The following is a 6,000-nucleotide window of genomic DNA, read 5'->3' on the forward strand; positions in this document are numbered from 1 at the left end:
GCTGGGGGAGAGAGAGTCAATGCTGGGGGAGAGAGAGTCAGTGCTGGGGGAGAGAGTCAGTGCTGGGGGAGAGAGAGTCAATGCTGGGGGAGAGAGAGTCAATTCTGGGGGAGAGAGTCTGTACTGGGGAGAGAGAGTCAGTGCTGGTGTAGAGAGTCAGTGCTGGGGGAGAGAGGTCAGTGCTGGGGGTGATAGAGTCAGTGCTGGGGGAGAGAGAGTCAGTGCTAGGGGAGAGAGAGTCAGTGCTGGGGGAGAGAGAGTCAGTGCTGGGGAGAGTGTCAGTGCTGGGGGAGAGATAGTCAGTGCTGGGGGAGAGAGAGTCAGTGCTGGGGGAGAGTCAGTGCTGGGGGTGATAGAGTCAGTGCTGGGGGAGAGTGAGAGAGTCAGTCCTTGCGGAGAGAGACTAACTGCTGGGGGAGAGAGTCAGTGCTGGGGGAGAGAGTCAGAGCTGGAGGAGAGTGTCTGTGCTGGGGGAGAGAGAGTCTGTGCTAGGGGAGAGAGAGTCAGTGCTGGGCAGAGAGTCAGTGCTGGGGGAGAGAGAGTCAATTCTGGGGGAGAGAGTCAGTACTGGGGAGAGAGAGTCAGTGCTGGGGAGAGTGTCAGTGCTGGGGGAGAGATAGTCAGTGCTGGAGGAGAGAGAGTCAGTGCTGGAGGAGAGAGAGAGTCAGTGCTGGTTGGAGAGTGTCAGTGCTGGGGGAGAGAGTCAGTGCTGGGGGAGAGAGAGTCAGTGCTGGGGGAGAGAGAGTCAGTGGTAGGGGAGAGAGTCAGTGCTGGGGGAGAGAGAGTCAGTGCTGGGGGAGAGAGAGTCAGTGCTGGGAGAGAGAGTCAGTGCTGGGGGAGAGAGAGTCAATGCTGGGGGAGAGAGAGTCAATGCTGGGGGAGAGAGAGTCAGTACTGGGGGAGAGAGAGTCAATTCTGGGGGAGAGAGTCAGTACTGGGGAGAGAGAGTCAGTGCTGGGGTAGAGAGTCAGTGCTGGGGGAGAGAGGGCAGTGCTGGGGCTGATAGAGTCAGTGCTGGGGGAGAGAGAGTCAGTGCTGGGGGAGAGAGAGTCAGTGCTGAGGGAGAGAGTCATTGCTGGGGGAGAGAGTGTCAGTGCTGGGGGAAAGAGAGTCAGTGCTGGGGGAGAGAGAGTCAGTGCTGGGGGAGAGAGACTCAGTGTTGCGGGAGAGAGACTCAGTGCTGGGCAGAGAGTTAGTGCTGGGGGAGAGTGAGAGAGTCAGTCCTAGCGGAGAGAAACTAACTGCTGGGAGAGAGAGTCTGTGCTGGGGGAGAGAGAGTCAGTGCTGGGCAGAGAGTCAGTGGTGGGGGAGAGAGTCAGAGTTGGGGGAGAGAGTCAGTGCTGGGGGAGAGAGAGTCAGTGCTGGGGGAGGGAGAGTCAGTGGTGGGGGAGAGAGTCAGTGCTGGGGGAGAGAGAGTCAGTGCTGTGGGAGAGAGAGTCAGTGCTGTGGGATAGAGAGTCAGTGGTGGGGGAGAGAGTCAGAGCTGGGGGAGCGAGAGTCAGTGCTGGGGGAAAGAGAGTCAGTGCTGGGGGAGAGAGAGTCAGTGCTGGGGGAGAGAGAGTCAGTGCTGGGGGAGAGAGAGACAGTGCTGGGGGAGAGAGTCAGTGCTGGGGGAGAGAGAGTCAGTGCTGGGGGAGAGAGAGTCAGTGCTGTGGGATAGAGAGTCAGTGGTGGGGGAGAGAGTCAGAGCTGGGGGAGCGAGAGTCAGTGCTGGGGGAGAGAGAGTCAGTGCTGGGGGAGAGAGAGTCAGTGCTGGGGGAGAGAGAGTCAGTGCTGGGGGAGAGAGAGTCAGTGCTGGGGGAGAGAGTCAGTGCTGGAGGAGAGAAAGTCAATGCTGGGGGAGAGAGTCAATGCTGGGGGAGAGAGAGTCAGTGCTGGGGGAGGGGAGAGTCTGTGCTGCAGATGAGAGCCAGTGCTGGGGGAGAGTCAGTGCTGGGGGAGAGGGAGTCAGTGCTGGTTGGAGAGAGTCCGTGCTGGGGGAGAGAGAGACAGTGCTGGGGGAGAGAGAGTCAGTGCTGGGGGAGAGAGTCAGTGCTGGGGGAGAGAGAGTCAGTGCTGGGGGAGAGTCAGTGCTGGGGGAGGGAGTCAGTGCTGGGGGAGAGAGAGTCAGTGCTGGATGAGAGAGTCAGTGCTGGGGGAGAGAGAGCCAGTGCTGGGGGAGAGAGAATCAATGCTGGGGGAGAGAGAGTCAGTGCTGGGGGGAGAGAGAGTCATTGCTGGATGAGAGAGTCAATGCTGGTGGACAGAGAATCAGTGCTGGGGTAGAGAGTCAGTGCTGGGGGAGAGAGAGTCAGTGCTGGATGAGAGTCAGTGCTGGGGGAGAGAGAGTCAGTGCTGGGGGAGAGAGAGTCAGTGCTGGATGAAAGAGAGTCAGTGCTGAGGGAGAGAGACTCAATGCTGGATGAGAGAGTCAGTGCTGGATGAGAGAGTCAGTGCTGGGGGAGAGAGAGTCAGTGCTGGGGTAGAGAGTCAGTGCTGGGGGAGAGAGGTTAGTGCTGGGGGTGATAGAGTCAGTGCTGGAGGAGAGAGAGTCAGTGCTATAGGAGAGAGAATCAGTGCTGGGGGAGAGAGAGTGCTGGGGAGAGTGTCAGTGCTGGGGGAGAGAGAGTCAGTGCTGGAGGAGAGAGAGTCAGTGCTGGAGGAGAGAGAGAGTCAGTGCTGGTTGGAGAGTGTCAGTGCTGGGGGAGAGAGTCAGTGCTGGGGGAGAGAGAGTCAGTGCTGGGGGAGAGAGAGTCAGTGGTAGGGGAGAGAGTCAGTGCTGGGGGAGAGAGAGTCAGTGCTGGGGGAGAGAGAGTCAGTGCTGGGGGAGAGAGAGTCAATTCTGGGGGAGAGAGTCAGTACTGGGGAGAGAGAGAGTCAGTGCTGGGGTAGAGAGTCAGTGCTGGGGGAGAGAGGTCAGTGCTGGGGCTGATAGAGTCAGTGCTGGGGGAGAGAGAGTCAGTGCTGGGGGAGAGAGAGTCAGTGCTGGTTGGAGAGAGTCATTGCTGGGGGAGAGAGTGTCAGTGCTGGGGGAGAGAGAGTCAGTGCTGGGGGAGAGAGAGTCAGTGCTGGGGGAGAGAGACTCAGTGTTGCGGGAGAGAGACTCAGTGCTGGGCAGAGAGTTAGTGCTGGGGGAGAGTGACAGAATCAGTCCTCGCGGAGAGAGACTAACTGCTGGGGGAGAGAGTCAGTGCTGGGGGAGAGAGTCAGAGCTGGAGGAGAGTGTCTGTGCTGGGGAAGAGAGAGTCTGTGCTGGGGGAGATTGAGTCAGTGCTGGGCAGAGAGTCAGTGCTGGGGGAGAGAGAGTCAGTGGTGGGGGAGAGAGTCAGAGTTGGGGGAGAGAGTCAGTGCTGGGGGAGAGAGAGTCAGTGCTGGGGGAGGGAGAGTCAGTGGTGGGGAAGAGAGTCAGAGCTGGGGGAGAGAGAGTCAGTGCTGGGGGAGAGAGAGTCAGTGCTGCGGGAGTGAGAGTCAGTGGTGGGGGAGAGAGTCAGAGCTGGGGGAGCGAGAGTCAGTGCTGGGGGAGAGAGAGTCAATGCTGGGGGAGAGAGAGTCAGTGCTGGGGGAGAGAGAGTCAGTGCTGGGGGAGAGAGAGTCAATGCTGGGGGAGAGAGTTAGTGCTGGGGGAGAGAGCCAGTGCAGGGTGAGCGAAGAGTCTGTGCTGCAGGAGAGAGCCAGTGCTGGGGGAGAGTCAGTGCTGGGGGAGAGGGAGTCAGTGCTGGTTGGAGAGAGTCAGTGCTGGGGGAGAGAGAGACAGTGCTGGGGGAGAGAGAGTCAGTGCTGGGGGAGAGAGTCAGTGCTGGGGGAGAGAGAGTCAGTGCTGGGGGAGAGTCAGTGCTCGGGGAGAGAGTCAGTGCTGGTGGAGAGAGAGTCAGTGCTGGGGGAGAGAGAGTCAATGCTGGGGGAGAGAGAGTCAATTCTGGGGGAGAGAGTCAGTACTGGGGAGAGAGAGTCAGTGCTGGGGGAGAGAGGTCAGTGCTGGGGGTGATAGAGTCAGTGCTGGGGGAGAGAGAGTCAGTGCTAGGGGAGAGAGAGTCAGTGCTGGGGGAGAGAGAGTCAGTGCTGGGGAGAGTGTCAGTGCTGGGGGAGAGATAGTCAGTGCTGGAGGAGAGAGAGTCAGTGCTGGAGGAGAGAGAGAGTCAGTGCTGGTTGGAGAGTGTCAGTGCTGGGGGAGAGAGTCAGTGCTGGGGGAGAGAGAGTCAGTGCTGGGGGAGAGAGAGTCAGTGGTAGGGGAGAGAGTCAGTGCTGGGGGAGAGAGAGTCAGTGCTGGGGGAGAGAGAGTCAGTGCTGGGAGAGAGAGTCAGTGCTGGGGGAGACAGAGTCAATGCTGGGGGAGAGAGAGTCAATGCTGGGGGAGAGAGAGTCAGTACTGGGGGAGAGAGAGTCAATTCTGGGGGAGAGAGTCAGTACTGGGGAGAGAGAGTCAGTGCTGGGGTAGAGAGTCAGTGCTGGGGGAGAGAGAGTCAGTGCTGGGGGAGAGAGAGTCAGTGCTGAGGGAGAGAGTCATTGCTGGGGGAGAGAGTGTCAGTGCTGGGGGAGAGAGAGTCAGTGCTGGGGGAGAGAGAGTCAGTGCTGGGGGAGAGAGACTCAGTGTTGCGGGAGAGAGACTCAGTGCTGGGCAGAGAGTTAGTGCTGGGGGAGAGTGAGAGAGTCAGTCCTAGCGGAGAGAAACTAACTGCTGGGGGAGAGAGTCAGTGCTGGGGGAGAGAGTCAGAGCTGGAGGAGAGTGTCTGTGCTGGGGGAGAGAGAGTCTGTGCTGGGGGAGAGAGAGTCAGTGCTGGGCAGAGAGTCAGTGCTGGGGGAGAGAGAGTCAGTGCTGGGGGAGGGAGAGTCAGTGGTGGGGGAGAGAGTCAGTGCTGGGGGAGAGAGAGTCAGTGCTGGGGGAGAGAGAGTCAGTGCTGTGGGATAGAGAGTCAGTGGTGGGGGAGAGAGTCAGAGCTGGGGGAGCGAGAGTCAGTGCTGGGGGAAAGAGAGTCAGTGCTGGGGGAGAGAGAGTCAGTGCTGGGGGAGAGAGAGTCAGTGCTGGGGGAGAGAGAGTCAGTGCTGGGGGAGAGAGTCAGTGCTGGGGGAGAGAGAGTCAGTGCTGAGGGAGAGAGAGTCAGTGCTGTGGGATAGAGAGTCAGTGGTGGGGGAGAGAGTCAGAGCTGGGGGAGCGAGAGTCAGTGCTGGGGGAGAGAGAGTCAGTGCTGGGGGAGAGAGAGTCAGTGCTGGGGGAGAGAGAGTCAGTGCTGGGGGAGAGAGAGTCAGTGCTGGGGGAGAGAGTCAGTGCTGGAGGAGAGAAAGTCAATGCTGGGGGAGAGAGTCAATGCTGGGGGAGAGAGAGTCAGTGCTGGTTGGAGAGAGTCAGTGCTGGGGGAGAGAGAGACAGTGCTGGGGGAGAGAGAGTCAGTGCTGGGGGAGAGAGTCAGTGCTGGGGGAGAGAGAGTCAGTGGTGGGGGAGAGTCAGTGCTGGGGGAGGAAGTCAGTGCTGGGGGAGAGAGAGTCAGTGCTGGATGAGAGAGTCAGTGCTGGGGGAGAGAGAGCCAGTGCTGGGGGAGAGAGAATCAATGCTGGGGGAGAGAGAGAGTCAGTGCTGGGGGGAGAGAGAGTCATTGCTGGATGAGAGAGTCAATGCTGGTGGACAGAGAATCAGTGCTGGGGTAGAGAGTCAGTGCTGGGGGAGAGAGAGTCAGTGCTGGGGGAGAGAGAGTCAGTGCTGGATGAGAGTCAGTGCTGGGGGAGAGAGAGTCAGTGCTGGGGGAGAGAGGGTCAGTGCTGGATGAAAGAGAGCCAGTGCTGGGGGAGAGAGAATCAATGCTGGGGGAGAGAGAGTCAGTGCTGGGGGAGAGAGAGTCAGTGCTGGGGGAGAGAGGTCAGTGCTGGGGGTGATAGAGTCAGTGCTGGGGGAGAGAGAGTCAGTGCTAGGGGAGAGAGAGTCAGTGCTGGGGGAGAGAGAGTCAGTGCTGGGGAGAGTGTCAGTGCTGGGGGAGAGATAGTCAGTGCTGGAGGAGAGAGAGTCAGTGCTGGAGGAGAGAGAGAGTCAGT

The sequence above is a fragment of the Pristiophorus japonicus genome, chromosome 19 (genome assembly GCF_044704955.1).
Source record: "Pristiophorus japonicus isolate sPriJap1 chromosome 19, sPriJap1.hap1, whole genome shotgun sequence".
In the NCBI taxonomy this organism is placed as follows: domain Eukaryota; kingdom Metazoa; phylum Chordata; class Chondrichthyes; family Pristiophoridae; genus Pristiophorus; species Pristiophorus japonicus.